We start from the raw sequence: 18,870 nt of genomic DNA, 5'->3' as shown, positions 1-18,870 counted from the left end.
ACTGAGCTCCTCCGGCATTTTGTGCGATAATCGGGATTGATCACCTGTTTCCTTTCATCCATCTTCGTTTCTATTTCCTTCGCTCTCTGACTTCCAGGATCAGCTAAAATCTTCCTTAGACTCTCTCACAAAAAAGAAATCAGACTTCCAGAAAAAGGAACAGCAACAGAAAGAGAAGATTTCCGGAGTTCGGGTGAGGCTTCCTGCGCGGAATTTCTGATATTACTGTATAGTTTTGCTGCCTTTAATGCGGAATAGCAGAGTATCGCAGCTCCAGTGACCTGGGTTCGATCCTGGCCCCTGGTGCTGTCTGTGTGGAGTTTGCATGTTCTCCCTGTGACCACGACAGTTTCAGACACATCCCAAGGACACACTGGAAAAGTGGTTCATTACAATTAACCCCGTGAAGGTGGGGGAGGGTGTATGTGAATCAGGTGGGAGTTAATGGGTCATTGAGAGAGAATAAGTTTCAGGAAAACGTGAGTGAATGGGGTTGACGGAAATGCTCTCAGAACTAGCATGGTCTTCAATGGACGGAATGGTCACCTTAATGTCATAAGGAAATACAACACAGCAATACAGTAAATTAATCTTCACCTTTCATTCGACAGAAACAGTCACACAGCGTTCAGACCCACATCACATCCCAGTTTGCTGAACTGCGCCAGATTATCACTGAGAAAGAGCAGAGCTTACTCAGGGATCTCAGGACAGAAGAGGCAAAGATTCTAAATCCAATGGAGAAAAATCTTCGAGCGATTCAAAAGAATATTAGGATTATTCAGGAGGAAATCTCAAAGATAAAGGAACAGATGGATCAAAAAGACAGTGTGATATTTCTCAAGGTGAGGGATTTTATTTCAATTTATTTCTGTCAAAGGACACTAAATGAACAGTGGAATATTTGAAGTAAACAGTGGCCATTTCTAACAAATCAGTTGCCGCTGCTGGCGACCTCGCACAGATTGTTACACTTGTATGTTGCACCTCCCGATCACTCCAATAATCATGTTCCAAAATGTCGAAGATATGTATTCGATCTTTCAATAGCAACATACAATCTTGAAGCGATGAAACTTAAGCGTAATTAATCATAAATTAAACTGCAACGAATTGGTCAACAAAAGGTATGCCATCCATCTGTCCACAGCTCAAAACAGCCCAGAACAAAGTACTAATACCTCACCTTTTCCTTTTACCACACCCCCACTCACGTGACTAGTTACCATAATAACCATGTAACTCAGAATACAATGCAGAGAGAAAACAGATGCGTTGCTCCTACACACAACATTTACAAACGGCAGTAAACTGTCTCACCAGACAATTGATACAACTATTCAGTGCTACTATTGTCCCAAAACTGGACTTCCACAACTTCTGTACATCACAGAACAGAATCCAATCTTCTCTGAAATGATTTACTCTGATTATAATGCAGAGCTGCTGATTGTGTCTTTGATTATCACATTAAATATTCTCTAAAGCTCACATTGACACACAGTTCCAGTCACAGACTGTGAGTGTGTCTGGTGCGGTGGGTGTGAGGGTCTCTCTGTCAATCACTGAGAACAAAGAATGTGACCCACACATCAGATTTATCCGCTATATCCGGTTTCCGCCAGATTACGGAAACATTCACCGACTCTACATCTTCAGATAAGTTTCACATGGGATTACATCCCATTCTCCATCATAAACAAGCCATTCGATCCATATTCTGCTATCAATTTCACTGCTTCACAAACCTCCACCAACCTACCCACCACACCCAGCGACAGTGCTCTGATCTCCACGGTCCCTCATCTGTTTCTCTAGTTTACCCGTGACATTCAATCTCTGCTGTTCCGCTTCAACCACTCCTGTGCCAGTGAGTTCCACATCCTCTTCACTAAATTTCTTATCGGATTCATTATCAAATCCATCACTGATTTGAGTTCGCCCATCTCATCATTCTAACGCTTCATCCAGATGAAAATGCATGACCTGTCCTGTCTTCCTTGCAAGTTTCATCCTCTCAGTAATGGCCTAGCTTTCAGAGAAATACCCTGTAATTTAACCCCTGGTTCTGCATTGTCTGTGTGTGTGAGTGACTGCAGGAGTGGGAATTTTCAACCCCTGGTTCTGTATTGTCTGTGTGTGTGAGTGACTGCAGAAGTGGGAATTTTCAACCCCTGGCTCTGTATTGTCTGTGTGTGTGAGTGACTGCAGGAGTGGAAATTTTCAACCCCTGGTTCTGTATTGTCTGTGTGTGTGAGTGACTGCAGGAGTGGGAATTTTCAACGCCTTGTAATGGTTTGGATGAAATTCAGGATGTCGAGAGTCTCAGTCTATTCAGATTTGTGTTTTATTTCTTTCAGGAGGAAGCTCGTCAGAACAGGAGGTAAGACATGCTCTTTACTGAAACCCTGTATGGATTTGTAAAATAGTTTAGAATAGCAGTTTATCACCATCAGTTTACTATTTACAGGATTAATGATGATGTCCCGGAATTGTCAGTGACAGATGAGGCCCTACCGGTGGAAAAATTTGATCACCTCTATTTGCTGAACACAATGCTGAGAGAAACACTTGATGCCATTAATCGAGGTAAAACTTACAAAGATTCATTTCTTCTTGTTTGTGAGATCACAATTAAGTTCAATTTTGAGGCAAAGATTGCTGTAATATTGGGTTGAAGTGGAATTGAAGTCTATTCCACATCAACCCCACCGACGGGGGGGAGGGGGGGCGTCACTGTCACATGGTCAGCTGGAGATGTCAGACCCCTGAACACACCAGCACAGGGCCACAATACAACCAATACACGGGACTGGCAGATGAACCACTGTTTCCCGTTCCCAGGCCACTGCACTAACATGTCAAGACATGAGTTTGAATCCTATCACAGGAGCTGGGAAATTAATGCTGACTTGATGATATTGTAGGGAATAAAAGCGGGCATCAGTGTGGTCACCGGGCATGTCAGAAAAATGCACAAGTCCTTCATGCGCTGTGAGTGCAGACTCTGATTGACGCAGGTCTTCCCCCTTCTGGATTGGCAACTCTCACTGTTGTTCGAGGGAAAAGTGGGGAGCGGTAGTGATTGGGGACTCAGTCGGGAACAGACAGGAGAATCTGTGGATGTGAACGGGACATCCGAATGGTATGTTGCCTCCTAGGTGCCAGAATCAGGGATGCCTCGGATCGTGTCTGCAGCATTTTAGAGAGTGAGAGAAAACAGCTGGATATGTTGGTATATTTTGGGACAAATGACATTGGAAGTAAAAACAAAGAGGTCCTGAAAATAGAATTTGGAGAGCTTGGTGGAAAGCTCAGAAGCAGTACCTTCAGGTTTATAATTTCTGGACTGCTGCCTGTGCGACGTGCTGGTGAGGGTAGGAGCAGGATAATTTGGCAGATTAAAGCATGCCAGAGAAGCTGGTGCAGGGGGCAGGGCTTCAGGTTTTTGGATCATTGGGATCTTTTCTGGTGGAGAAATGACCTGCTCAAAAGGGATGGGTTGCACCTGGACCCGAGGGAGAACAATATTCTCACAGAGAGGTTTGATAGAGCTGTTGGGGAGGGTTTAAACTAATTTGTTGGGGGGGGGGTGGTTAGGAACGAGTGAAGGGGTAGGATTGATGGTAAAAATGCAAAGATAGTGTGCAGTCAGACTGTCAGATGGGGCAGCCAGATACGAGGACAAAACTGCAGCCAGCTGGGTGAGTATCAGTGCATTAGGGATGCAGAATGAAAAAGGATAGGAAATACAGTACCCAAAGCGTCATATCTCAATGCATGGAGAGTGAGAAATAAGGTGGATGATCTTGTTGCTCGATTACAGATTGTCAGGTATGGTGTTGTGGCCATCACTGAAGCATGACTGAAGGATGGTTGTAGTTGGGAGCTGAATGTCCAAGGTTACACATTGTATCGGTGGTATAGGAAGGTAGGCAGAGGGGGTAACATGGCTGTCCTGGTAAATCAATAGAAAGATGTAACACAGGATTGGAAGATGTTGATTCCTTGTGGGTTGAGTGAAGGAACTGCAAGAGTAAAAATGACACTGATGGCAGTCACATACAGGATCCCAACAGTAGCTGGATGTGGACCACAGATTACAACTGGAAATAGAGAAGGCCAATGAAACAGACAATGTTACAATAGTCATGGGAGATTTCAACAAGTAGGTCAATTGGGAAAATTAGATTGATAATGGATCTCAAGAGAGTGAATTTGTTGAATGCCATGTGATAACTTTTTAGTGCAGTTTATCATTGAGCCAACTCGGGGAACAGCTCTACTGGATTGGGTGTTATGTATTGAACTGGAGATGATATCTTAGGAAAAAAACCTGAGGAGGCAATGCTCACAACATGACTGAGTTCAACTTGATATTTGATAAGGAAAAAAGTAAAGTCTGACGTTGTAGTATTCCAGAGGAGTAAAAGAAATTACAGTGGTCTGAAAGAGGAGTTGGCCAAAGTAAAATGGACGGAGATGTTGTCTGGGATGACAGCAGAGCAGAAATGATGTCAGATTCTGGGAAAATGAGGAAGGTGAAGGATAGATATATTCCAAAAATAAATAAATACTCAAATGGCAAAATAGTACAATTGTGGCTGATAAGGGAAGACAAGTTAATGTAAATGCCAAACAGTGGGCATGCAACAAAGTGAAAATTAATAGGAAGACAGCGAATTGGGAGGCTTTTAAATACCTACAGAGAGGAACTGAAAAAAATGAATGGGAGGGGAAAAATGAAATATGGAATTGAATTGAATTGACTTTACTACTTACATCCTTTCTATAAACAAGCAGGAAAAATCTTCCGTCTAAATGTGCAGTTTACAGTAATTGATGATAAATAATATGTATAACATTCCAGTCAATATAACATAGAAATACAGTTGTCTCAGCACAAGTTAATCAGTTTGATGGCCTGGTGGAAGAAGCTGTCCCCGGACCCTGTTGGTTCTGGCTTTTATGCTGCGGAACCAGTTCCTGTATGGTAGCGACTGGTACAGTTTGTTGTTGGGGTGACTTGGGTCTCCAATGATCCTTCAGGCCCTTTTTACACACCTGTCTTTATAAAACAAGTAAGCAAACAATATCAAGCAACACACATCAAAGTTGCTGGCGAACGCAGCAGGTCAAACAAACAAACAATATCAAATTGATTTTCAAGTATTGCGAGGAAATAAAATAGAGATGAGAGTGGATATAGGACCACTAGAAAATGAGGCTGGATATATAATAACAGGGGACAAAGAGATGACAGACGAACTAAATGAGTATTTTCATCAGTCTTCACTGTGGAAGACACTAGCACTGTGCTAGGTGTTGAAGCGTGCGAGGGAAGAGAAGTGAGTACAGTTACTGTTACAAGGGAGAAGGTGCTCAAAAAAGGACATAAGTCACTCAGACGAGATGAACTGCACCCTAGTGTTCTGAAAGAGGTAACGGTAGACATTGTGGAGGCATTTGAAATGATCTTTCAAAAATCATTGGACTCTGGTGTGGTGTCAGAGGACTGGAAGTCACCCAACTCTTAGTCATGAGGAAGGCAGCAGAAATGAAGTTATAGACCAGTTAGCCTCACCTCTGTGGGTGGGAAGACATTAGTGTCAATTGTTAAGTATGAGGTTATGGAATACTTGGTGATACTGGACAAGATAGGACACGTTGGCGTATAATAAGATTGGTGGAGGGGCCGGTAGTGTTGAGAAAACAGGTAGGCTTCGAAGGACTTGGATGAGGAGACTGGGCAAGAAAGTGGCAAATGATACACAATGCTGGGAAATTCATGGTCATGCACAATATGCAGATTATTTAAAATGGGGAGACAATTCAAAAATCTGAGATGCAGATGGGTGTGGGAGTGTTTCTGCAGAGCACCCTGAAGGTTAACTTGCAGGTAGAGTCAGTTGTGAGGAAGGTAAATGCAATGTTAGCATTCAGTTCAAGGAGTTTAGCATACAGGAGCAGGGATGTGATGCTGAGGGTTTATAAGGCAATGGTGAGGCGTTACCTTGAATATTGTGAACAGTTTTGGGCTCCTCATCTGAGAAAGGATGTGCTGGCATCGTAGAGGGTCCAGAGGAGGTTCACAAGGATGATTCCAGGAATGAAAGGGTTATCAGACTTGAAACGTTTGATAGCTCTGTGCCTGTACTCACTGGAATTTAGAAAGATGATGGGGGATCTCACTGAAACCCTTTAAATGTTGAAAGGCCAAGACAGAGTAGATGTGGGAAGGATGTTTCCCATAGTGGGAGAGTCTGGGACAAGAGGGCACAGCCTCAAGATACAGGGGTGTCTTATTTAAAAACAGAGACGCAGAGAAATTTCTTCAGCCAGAGGGTGGTGAATTTGCAGAACTCGTTACCACAGGCAGCCGTGGAGGCCAGGTTGTTGGGCATATTTAAGGCCGAACTTGACAGGTTCTAGATTGCACACAGTATCAGAGGTTGTGGCGAGAAGGCCGGGGAGTGGGGCTGAGGAGGAGAAGAAAAGGATCAGCCATGATTGAATGGTGGAGCAGTCACAGTGGGCCAAATGGCCAAATTCTGCTCCTATATCTTATGAGCTTATGGTTATCAGACCACAACATTGAAGCATTGTGAGAATGAGCCCAGACAACGCAACCAGCATTGACATCATTCAGGATTTCATCTCAGGAGAAGCACACACAGCATAACCAGACTGGCAAAACAGCCCGACACACACATACACAGGAAGGATTGGCAGATTGTAGTCAGAGATGCAGCAATGTACGTTGATATTTCCTTCAATAATCTAGAAACTATTCTCTTCAGACACGGTAATTTATTTATTTAAACAACTCACACATGTCACACATTGGCAGCACACACCAGACATGTGATGACACGCTGTGCCATACAAATATTTCAATGTGCACACTCTCCTTCAATGTGTACACACAAACACACTGATATTTACCACAAACAACACACACACACACAGAGTAACACATATACACACATAATATCTGAGTGTGACACATGGTCAAAGAAATAGGCCCATGTTCCGACTTAGGAATGAAACCTGCCGTCCTTACCCAGTCTGTTCTGTGCAGAGAGCTGCCCTCTGACGTGATGTCACATCAACAGTTCACAGACAGACTCCAGGGTGAGATTCCTCAGGAGGATGATCTGGGAGGGTTTGAACCCATGAACCACTTCATACATCTGCAAGACCAAGATGTCTTCTTGAGCATGTCCCATTTGTGTGTGTTTGCCCCATATCCCTCTAACCACTTCCTATCTATGTACCTGTGTAAGTTCATCTTAAACTATTTTAATTTTACCTGTTTCTACAGCATCTGACAGCAAATTCCATCTGCCCACCCACCTGTCTGTGGGAATGTTGCCCCACAGATCCCTCATAAAAATTTCCCCTCTCACTTTCAATCTGAGCCCTCTGGTTCTGTACTCCCATTTCTCAGAAAAAGACTCACTTTATCTCAGCCCGTTGTGAATGTATTTACCTCGATAAGGGATCAACAATCAACATCCTACACTACAGCGAAATAGCCCAAGCTTAAACACTCTCTACTTTTAATCCAAACCCCCCAGTCCCGGTAACATCCTCCTGATTCTTCCTGTCCAGTGTAATGACATCCTACACGGGTTGACTCTGTGGTTAAGAAGGCGTACGGTGCACTGGCCTTCATCAATCGTGGGATTGAGTTTAAGAGCCGAGAGGTAATGTTGCACGTATATAAGACCCTGGTCAGTCCACTTGGAGTACTGTGCTCAATTCTGGTCACCTCACTACAACTACAGGAAGGATGTGGAAACCAATAGAAAGGGTGCAGAGGAGATTTACAAGGATGTTGCCTGTTTTTTTTTTGGAGGGGGGTATGCCTTATGAGAATAGGTTGAGTGAACTCGGCCTTTTCTCCTTGGAACGACGGAGGATGAGAGGTGACCTGATAGAGGTGTACAAGATAATGAGAGGCATTGATCTTGTGGACAGTCAGAGGCTTTTTCCCAGGGCTGAAATGGCTAGCATGAGAGGGCATAGTTTGAAGGTGCTTGGAAGGAGATACAGAGATGTCGGAGGTATGTTTTTTTTATGCAGAGAATGGTGAGTGCGCGGAACGGGCTGCTGCTGGTGGTGCTGCAGCCGGAAACGATAGTGTCTTTTAAGAAACTCATGAATGGCTACATGGAGCTTATAAAAATAGAGGATCATGGGTAAGGCCTAGGTAGTTCTAAGGTAGGGACATGTTCAACACAGCTTTGTGGGCCGAAGGGCCTGTATTGTGTTCTATGTTTTCTGTGTTTCTATGTTTCACTATATTCGAGGAAGTGGACATGCAGACAATACCCGAACTGTGGTCTATCATTGATATCATAGACCTTGCTTAAGTTCCGGTGGACAGTGTCGAATAGGCTGATGAATACAGGACTGAAGGTGTTATATTTGATTGCTCCAGTATACGGAATAAGGTAGATGATGTTGTAGCACAGGTAGAGATTGGCAGGTACAACGTTGTTGGCGTCACTGAGTTGTGGCTGAAAGGAGATGCTGGTTGAAGCCCAACATCCAAGGATACACCTTGTATTCAAAGGACAGGCAGGTAGGCAGAGGGGATGGGGAGGCTCTGTTGTAAAAAATGAAATAAAATCCTTAGAGAGAGGTGACATAGGATTGGAAGATGTTGAGTCATTGTGGGTAGAGTTAAGAAACTACAAGGGTAAAAACACCCTGATGGTAATTATATACAGCCCTCTAAATAGTAGCCAGGATCGAAATGGGATACAAATTACACTAGGAAATGGGAAAAAAAATGCAATGTGACAGTCGGAATGGGGGATTTCAACAAGGAGGTAGATTGGGAAAATCAGGTTGGTGCTGCATCCCAAGAGAGGGAATTTGTAGAAAGTCCCCAAGATGGCTTTTTTGAACTGCTTGTGGTTGAGCCCAATGGGAGAAAGGCAATTCTAGAGTGGGATTTGTATAGTGAACCAGATATGATTTGGGAGACTAAGGGAAAAGAATCTTTAGGAAGCAGTGATCATAAAATGATAGAATTCACCCTGGAGTTTGAGAGGGAGATAAAGTCAGATGTATCGGTATTAGAGTGGAGTAAAGTTAGTTACAGAGGCATGAGGGAAGAGCTGACCAAAGTAGATTGGGAGGGGACGCCAGCAGGGATGATTGCAGAACAACAAAGACTGGAATTTCTGGGGACAATTTGGATAGATAAATCCCAAAGACGGAGGAGTATTATCCACGGAGGATGAGGTAACTTTGTTTAACAAGGGAAGTCAAAGACAGCATAAAAGTGAAAGAGAGGGCATACAATAGAGCAAAAATTAGCAGGATGTTGAAGTATTGAGGAGATTTTGATAATCAACAGAAAGCAATTACAAAGCCTGAAGGAGAGAAAATGAGATATGAGGGAAAGCTTGCCTACAATACTCAAGAGGACACAAAACTCTAAAGAGTAAAAGAGAGGCAAGAGTGGATATTGGACCCCAAGAAAGTGACACTGGAGAGGAGACATGTGACAAAGGACATTGTCGAAGTGCTTATTTAATATTTTGTGTCAACCCTCACTGTGGGAGATACCAGCTGTATGTCAGAAATGTGAGAGTGTCTGGGGACAGAATTGAGTGTTGTTGATGTTACTGAGGAGAAAGTGCGTGGGAAGATTGACGGTCTGAAGGTACCTGGACCAGATGGACTACACCCCAGTGTTCGGAAAGAGTTAGCTGAAGAGAATATGGGGGCATTAGTAATGATCTTTCAGGAATCACTAGATAATTGGACATTCAAGACGACTGGAAATTGCAAAGGTCACTTCACTCTTTATGACGGGAGAGCAGCTGAGGAAAGAAAATTACAGGTGTGTTAGTCTGGATGTGGTGTGCTTGGAAAGATGCTGGCGTCCAGTATTAATGGAACTGCTTTTGGGTACATGGAGGCACATGATAAAATAGGGCAAAGACAGCGTGCCTTCCCTGAAGGGGAAATCTTGCCCGACAAATCTGCTGGAATTCTTCGAGGAACACAAAGCCGAGATAGACCAAGAATGATTTGGATGACAGAATTGTTGCCTTTGTGGCCAAGTTTGCAGATGATATGAAGTTAGGTGAAGGGGAAGGTAGTGGTGCAGAAGCTCAGAGTCTGGGGAAGGACAGAGACAGATTCGAAAATGGACAAAGATGTGATAGATGGATTATCGAGTAGCGAAGTCGTGCATGCAATTTGGCAGGCGGAATAAAGGCATAGACGATTTTGTAAACAGTGAGAAAATTCAAAAATCAGAGGTGCAGAAGGGACTTGGGTGTCCTTGTGCAGGATTCCCTGATGGTTAATTGCAGTTTGAGTCAGTGTTAAGGTCGGCAAGCTCAATGTTAGCATTCATTTCGAGAGGATTCGAATAGGATGTCATTCTGAGGTTTTATAAGGCATTGGTCAGACCACACTCAGAGTATTGTGAGCAGTTTTGGGTCCCTTATATCGGAAAAGATGTGCTGGCATTGGAAAGGGTCCAGGAGGTTCACAAGAATGATTTTGGGAATGAAAGAGTTAACATATGAGGAGTGTTTGATGGTTTTGGGCTGTACTCACGGGAGTTTAGAAGAATGGCTGATTTATTATCCCTCTCAACTCTACTCTCCCGCCTCCTCCCCATAACATTTGACACCCTGACTAATCAAGAAGTTTACATATCAACTGCTGCTTTAAAAATCAAACATGAGAAAATCTGCAGATGCTGGTAATCCAAGCAACACAGGTCCTGATGAAGGGTCTTGGCTTGATCTCACTGAAACCCACCCGGAGGGAGTGGATGTCGGAAGGATGTTTCCTATAGTGGCTGGGTCGAGAACACAAGGCACAGCCTCCGACTAGAGGGTGTCCATTTAGAACAGAGATGAGGAGGAATTCCTTTATCCACAGGATAGTGAATCTGCCGCAGGGAATATATTTCATTGACTATATTTAAGGTGAAGCCACACACACAAAATGCTGGAGGAACTCAGCAGGCAAGGAAGCATCTATGGAAAAGAGTGAACTGTTGATGGTTCAGGCTGAAATCCTGCATCAGGACCTGTGTTGTTTAAGGGTCCCCGCAAATTCTCCCCCATCCAAATGAGGGGCTGCGGGCGATGGGGTTGTGGGAAAGGGGACAAAGAGGTCCTCATCTCCATCTTTGTCCCCGCCAGCTTCTCGTTACGTCTACATGCACAGTTCACCGACAGGCTCTCCACCCCTCCCCCACCTGGTTCTGGTTCAATCTGACATTTATCTCTCCACTGCTGGTTCCCATTACCACCTCCTTTACTGTCTCGAACCTTCACACTCCCCCACTCCACACTTCACTTTCACAAATGAATGTTAACATTGAATGAAGGGTCTGTACCTGTGCTCTACTGTTCTATGTTCCATGTTCCCTGCTCCCTGTTCAGAAGAAAGAGGAGATCTCAGGGAAACAAAAAATTCTTCTGGGGTCAACAGGCAAGATACAGGGAGGATGTTTCCCCTGTCTGAGGAGTCAAGGGTCAGGGGTCACTGCCTGTTTGAAATTCTCAGCACCCGAAGGGAGAGGGGGGTTTGGGGGTTCTTATCCATTCAGTTCACAGAGCCATCGCTGTACAGCATAGAAATGTGCCCTTCGACCCATCACATCTCTGCTGACCTATTTACCCATCTACATTCATCCCATTGGCCAGCATTAGGTCAGTCTCCTTCTGTGCCTTGCCTATTGAAGTGTCTGTCCAAGTGTCTCTTAAACACAGAGGATTGGAGCCCTGTGACCTGCAGAGGTCAGTGCTGGGGCCGGGGTTGTTTGTCATTCCTATTAATGATTTGGATGATAATGTCGGTGACATAGTTAGTAGGTTTGTTAATGACACTAAAATTCATGGTACAGTGGACAGGGAAGAGGGTTATCTCTGTTTACACCGTGCCCTTGATCAACTGTAGAGATGGGTACAGGGAGAATGTTTTAAAATACATCGTGGCAGGGCCGTGGATAAGAAAAGGTGAAAGGAGTAATGGGCAAATGGGACTAGCTCACTAGAGCAAGTTGGTCAGCACAAACGAGTTGGGCCGATGGGCCTCCGTGACCTCCAGTTTAAATCCATTCACTCACCCATTTCCCATCTTAATCCACCCCTTTCCCGCACTCGTTTCTGCTGTCTATTTATTTCTATCCTTGAGGGAAGATGTCGACCTGAACCGTAGACTGTCCATCTCTCTCCACACCTCCTGCCTGACCCGCTCGGTTCCTCCAGCATCTTGTGTCTGTCTGATCGGGAAATCTCTGCTCTCCGTCCAGCGGAAACCCTTGGGGAGACAGTAGTTGTCCACCCGGTTTCGTTCGGTCAAACCACGGGAAAGGTTCGTGTCGGCCACCCGACCGCGCCTGAGGCCTAGCGGCCTTTCCCCTGATCCCCGGGGTCGCGCTGCCCGAGTCTCCCCCCGATCTCCGGGGCCGCGCTGCCCGAGTCTCCCCCCGATCCCCGGGGCCGCGCTGCCCGAGTCTCCCCCCCCGATCCCCGGGGGCCGTGCTGCCCGAGTCTCCCCCCGATCCCCGGGGACTCTCTAATTCTCTGCTTCTCCCCCCAGTCTCTGTCACCCTGGATGTGGAAACGGCGAATCCGCGGCTCGAGGTGTCTGAGGATCGGAAGAGTGTGAGATGGACCCGGACCCGGAGGAATCTCCCTGACACCGGGAAGAGATTCACAATCTGGGCTTGTGTGCTGGGATCAGAGGGATTCACATCGGGGAGACATTACTGGGAGGTGGAGGTGACGGGGAATCGGGTCTGGTGTCTGGGAGTCGCCGCAGAGTCTGTGGAGAGGGAGGGATTGTTCAGTCTGAGTCCGGAGACCGGATTCTGGGTCATCGCGCGGGTTGATGACGTGTTACATCGGGATTGTGACGTGTTCATCTCCCCTGAGTCCTGTCTCCCTGCCGGTCCCATCCCCGGGAGGGTGGGAGTTTATCTCAGTTACCCGTCCGGGACAGTTTCATTTTACAACGCGGAGACCAAGTCCCATCTCCACACCTTCACTGGGAATAAATTCACGGGGAAACTTTATCCTTTCTTCCGGATTTGGGATGAAAACCAGTGGCTGAGAATCTGCTCCGGTTCCGCTCCGGGTCTCTAAACGGGTCGGGTCCCGGGACCGGCGTCAGGAGTAAAGTCCCTGTAAATATAAATGTGCGGAGAGTGAAATAAACACGAGATGAGAATTATCGATCCATTAATTTTAACTCGTTCACCGCATCCGACAACGGAACAGAAACACCATGGATTCAGCAGCAGCTGCGGGGCGGCGGGTCCTGAGCTCCCCCGGGTCCTAAAGTCCACCTGCACCTGGACAGGTTAAATGGGACAAGTGGGGGCGGTGCTGACTGGGAGAGGGGGATCAGGGTGAATCTTGGTAAGACCATAACACACAGGAGCAGAATTAGGCTGTTCAGCCCATCGACTCCGCTCCGTCGTTCCATCAGGGCTGATCCCGGATCCTACTCAACCCCATACACCTGCCTTCTCTCCATGTATTTTGATGGCCTGATCGATCAGGAAATGATCAACCTCCGCCTTAAATATACCCGCAGACTTGGCCTCCACCGCAGTCTGTGATAGAGTATTCCACAGGGTCACTACTCTCTGGCTAAAAATATTCCTCCTCACCTCTGTTCACAAGGTCTCCCCTCAATGTTGAGACTGTGTCCTCTCGTCTGGGTGTCCCCACCACATGAAACAACCTCTCCACATCCACTCTATCTAGTCCGTTCAACACTCCATAGGTTTCAATGAGACTCTCCTTTCCTTTCTGAGATATGGGACCCAAAACATTGATGAAACTCCAAGTACGGCCTAACTTGTGTCTTATAAAGGCTCAGCATTATTTCCTTGCTTAAATATTCTATTCCCCTTCAGAGAAAAGCCAGCATTGCATTTCCCTTCTTTACCACAGACTCAAAATGCGAAATAACCTTCTGGGACTCTTGCAGGAGCACTCCTAAGCCCCCGGCACCTGTGAATTTTCTGTCCAGTAAAATAATACTGAGTAATATTATTCCTTGGATCAAAATGCATGATCATATATTTCCCAACACTGTATTCAATCTGCCATGTTTTTAACACTTCTTCCAATTTGTCCAAGTCCTGCCGTAATCGTATTGCTTCCTCAGCACTACCTACCCCTGCACCTTTCTTTGCATCATCCACAAACTTTGCCACAAAGCCATCAATTACATTATCTAAATCACTGACAAACAATGTAGCAGTCCCAACACTGACCCCTGAGGAACACCACCAGTCACTGGCAGCCAACCTGAAAAAGCCCTATTTATTCCCACTCGCTGCCTCCTGCCTGTCAGCCATTCCTCTGTCCATGCCAGTATCTTTCCTGTAATGCCATAGGATTTTATAGTGTTCAGCAGCCTCGTGTGTGCTACCTTATCAAAGACCTTCTGAAAATCCAAGTAAATGATATCCTCTGCCTCTCATTTGTCCACCCTCCTTTTCACTTCCTCAAAGACCTCTAAAGGTTTGTTAGGCCCGGTTTTCTTTCACAGAAATCATGCTGACATTGACTTATTTTATCATTAGTCTCCAAATACCTTGAAAACTCCTCCTCAAAAAAAGACTACAATACTATCCCAACTACTGCGGTTCAGCTAACTGGCCTATAATTTCCTTTCTTTTGCCTTTCTTCCTTCTGAAATGTGCAATTTTCTATTTTCCAGTCCTCCTGGACCATGCCAGGATCAAGTGATTCTTGAAAGATCGTGACCAATGCATCCATTATCTCTTCAACATCCCTGAGGACTCTGGGATGTAGTCCATCTGGTCCAGATGACTCATCCAGCTTAAGACCTTTGAGTTTGTCCAGCTCTTTTTCCTTTGTAACAGCAAAGTCACTCAATCCTGTTGTGTCTTCCACAGTGAAGATTGTTGCAAAGTATTCATTAAGTTCATCTGCCATTTCTTCGTCCCCCATCAGCATCATTTTCCAGTCGGCCAATGGCAACTCTCGTCTCCGTTTCACTCCTTATTTAACTGGGAAAAAAAACTCTGAGTGTCCAGCTTTATTTTATTATTGGCTCATTTGCCTCATATTTCATCTTTAACGTTCTTATTGCTTGTTAGTTGCCTTTTTTTGGATTTTCAAAGAATCCAATAATCCAGCATCCCACTCACTTGTGCTACCTTATATGACATTTCCTCAGGTTTTAAGCAGTCCCTAACTTCCCTTGTCAGCCACGGGTGCCTACCCCTGCCACTTGAGAACTTCTTCTGTGAGACATGTCTATCCTGCACCTTGTGAGCTATTCCCAGATGCTTCAGCCACCTCTGCTCACCGTCCTCCCACCAGTATCCTCCTCCAATTCACCTCTCTCATGCCTCTGTAATTCCCTTTATTCCATTGTGAGACTGATACATGTGACTTAAGCTTCTCCCTATGAAATTGCAGTATGAATTCAATTATATTATGATCACTGCCTCTGACAGGTTCCTTTACTTTAAGCTCCTGAATAAGGTCAGGGTTATTGTACAACACCCAATGAAGGGTGACCTTTCCCCAAGTCGGCCCAAGCACAAGCTGCTCTGAAAAGCCATCTCGTAGGCATTCAACAAATTCCCTCTCTTGTGATCTGACACCAACCTGATTTTCCCAATCCCCTTGCATATTGAAATCCCTCATTACAATTGTGACATTACCATTATTACATGCCTTTTCCCAGTAAATGCTGTGAATTAGCTTAAAGTCACTCCCATCTGGCCCCCAAAGTTCATACTGAGACTGCAATTGATTTTTCAGCCTGATATGCTTCACACTGAAATAGTATGTGTTTAACAGTTTCATAATGTCAAAATGTACATGACACAGAATGAAGTTTTCCAATTAGATACAAGGTATAATTAAGCATAGTGTGGACAATTCCAAGTTCTGTCAATATAATTCCTTCCCCCTTCTTGTTTTCAGGCCTTCTTCTATAAACCCAACAGGTTTATGTATTCTGTAAAGGTGTCTGTCCTTGTGTCCATTATCTTACAAGTCTTGCCATAAGCCACTAATTCTTAACCCTTAGCTTCTGATTTGCTAAGTGGAAGGTTGATTTCCACAGCTGAACTTTTAACAGGTGTTTTTGCTAAACAGTCAGCCTGATCATTTCCCTCAACAGTGCGCTGTGCAGGATCCATAATGTGCAGACATATGAACCAAACCTTGTATATGAAATACTGTTTGATGAGTTTCTAACAGCAAATCTGACCTACTGCTAGAATAACCTGTTTTAAGTCTTATCAAAACCGAAAAGGATTCTGAAGAAATTACAAATTAGCATGGACCAATTTCTTCCACCCACTGTAAGCCTAAAAGGATGACAATGAATTATGCATCATGTACTGATTAGTGGCTGGTAAGTCATTTCTTTATCATTACCTGCAATTCAGACACAAAGAAAGAAAACAGCCACACCAACATTCCCAGTTAAATTATCATTTCATCCATCTGTAAAAATGGTTTCCGTATGATAACAACTTTCATTAATATACCGATGAACCAGCAGACTCTCAGGCAGAACATAATCCTATTGTGTTACCTAAAATCAACTGAAGTCATTGGAAAAACAAGGTGGTGCTACAGAGAAAGCTACAGTGGGAGATGTTGTATCATCCAATACACCCATATTCCCAGCTTGATAAGAACCCAGCCACCCAGAACTAAAAACATTCTTCTTGTGATGTTCCCAACAGTCCTCTATCACACCTTTAACATGATGATATTTCTTTACCCCTCAAATTAATCCAGTATGTTAACAGCAACTTCACCCTCTGTCATTGTGAGGGCAATTATCCTATTTCAACCGGTAAAGCCGAAACAGGAGACGACCTTACTGCACCACAACACAATCTTAAAGCCTGTGCTGGTATCACACCCAAACAGAATAAAGTTGAAGATGAAGCTGATCCTTAAGCCACACAGCCAGTATCAAGAACAGATTGAATTAAACAAATATAGAAAATCAACAAAGATTTTCCTGTTGCACCCTAGAATAGCCACACATATAAATTATTTTACTGATAGGGTGTTTCCATGTCAGTTTATTATCCATCCGCATGTCTGGAAAACTTATGACAGACCATTCCTCAAGAATTTAATCATATAATTTCATATCATGTGCCCACCCATTCCTGCACAGTCCGTCCAAATAAAAAACTCAGATAAATTATGCAATCTACACTCATTCCTAATCTCCAAAATTCGATCAAAAGTCCTTCCGTCCATAACATATCATATGTGGTAACAATAGCAAATAATACTGCTATTACAACATCTTTATTTAACTGTGCTTTCCTAATATCATCTTCCAAATATAAAACTGAATCTAATGTTATTCTGCCCTTCCAAGATCCACTCTGATAAAATGCTATATCACCTCTCTTTTCCAAAATATAACTCAAGCACTCGATTACCATACATTCCATCAGTTTACATGAATGAGACATTAACAATATAGGCCCAAAACGAGAAGGATCAGACGGGGATCTCCCAGGTTTCAGAACAGGCACAACTGCTGCCATATTGCATGAGGGAAGAAGATGGCCTGATCTCCAAACACAATTCAAAAATTTAATATTTTCACGAGAGAGAATTACAATTACATATATCACACTTTCCTGGGGTGCCTGACCTGAATTAATAATAGATTTCTTAAATTTCTGCAAAGAAAACTCTACATCAGTGATACTATGACTGGGTTCCAACACATCAGGGTATTTATTCACTGAAAAACATATCCCTACATTGTTTAACTTCTTCACTTAAATGGTCTTGATTTTGAATGACAGCAAATGACCCAGCCAGTAACACAACCTCCCCTGTTTCAGTCACAATCATTTTGCCCTCATTAATCAACACTGGAATAATATGATCATTTCAAATCCCCCCATTTCCTTAACCACATCGCAAACACCTCCAAGTTTAATATCCCTTCAAATATTATCTCAATATGATTCCAGTAAATCACCGCCTTCCTCATCACGGCCTGTGCCCTTCTATTATTAATAGTGTTACTCGGAGACTGATGCATCATCACATAAAAACTTACATTTCTCCCAATTTGCTTTACCAAACACATTCAAATATATGGGCTTCCAGTCCCCGATATACAGTAAATCCAAACTCAAGCGCGTCAGGACAGGAGGCTGACTGACGTTCATATTAACTAATCACCGTGTGAGTTCTGATTTGACCGACAGGCAATATAGCCACTGACAGCAGGGGTTAGTGGTGGGTCTGCGCTACGATAGGCTGGTGGAAATCTGCCCCATGTTCGGCCCCTCCTCTTCCGCTCCATGGCCATGGCGAAGTTCAGCGAGTCGCTGCTGTCGATGGTCGCCGGACTCGGCGTCCACAAGGACGGGCGCGGTTCTCCTTCGTCGCCTCAGTCAGTCCGTTCCGGCAAAACTTGTGGCAGGTGAGGAAAAATGTCTTTGCAGGGAGGAAGCGAGGAGACGAGGGGTATGACTACAACTCCCAGAAGGCCCCGCTGATTACAGACATTTACACCACACGCTGCCCCGCAAAGCTCACAGTATTGTGAAGGGCCCCACGCACCAGTGGCAGGTATTTCTGGCAATAATACAGAAGGTGCAGGGTCAGTTCATTCAAAGAGGAAGAAAGATCCGAAGGGGAGTAAGGGGCGTCGGTGGCTGACAAGGGAAGTAAAGGACAGTATACAAATAAAAGAGAAGTATAACATAGCAAAGATGAGGGGGAAGCCAGAGGATTGGGAAACTTTTAAAGAGCAACAGAAGATACCTAAAAAGGCAAAACGGGGAGAAAAGATTAGGTAAGCAAGCCAAGAATATAAAGGAGGATA

At 44.4% G+C, this 18,870-nt stretch overlaps 1 protein-coding gene and 1 pseudogene across 1 annotated transcript in view; one reads left to right on the top strand and one right to left on the bottom strand.

The window, feature by feature from the left end:
• The window catches only part of LOC140185252 (uncharacterized), a 622,887-nt gene that overhangs the window by 485,300 nt on the left and 118,717 nt on the right, over positions 1–18,870 (bottom strand). The window lies entirely within an intron of this gene.
• Positions 1–18,870, top strand: part of LOC140185270 (zinc-binding protein A33-like) — a 36,741-nt pseudogene that overhangs the window by 4,304 nt on the left and 13,567 nt on the right.

This window comes from Mobula birostris, chromosome 20 (genome assembly GCF_030028105.1).
Source record: "Mobula birostris isolate sMobBir1 chromosome 20, sMobBir1.hap1, whole genome shotgun sequence".
Classification (NCBI taxonomy): Eukaryota; Metazoa; Chordata; class Chondrichthyes; order Myliobatiformes; family Myliobatidae; genus Mobula; species Mobula birostris.
The sequence above is the reverse complement of the archived record's forward strand: the minus strand, read 5'-3'. Positions and strand labels throughout refer to the sequence as shown.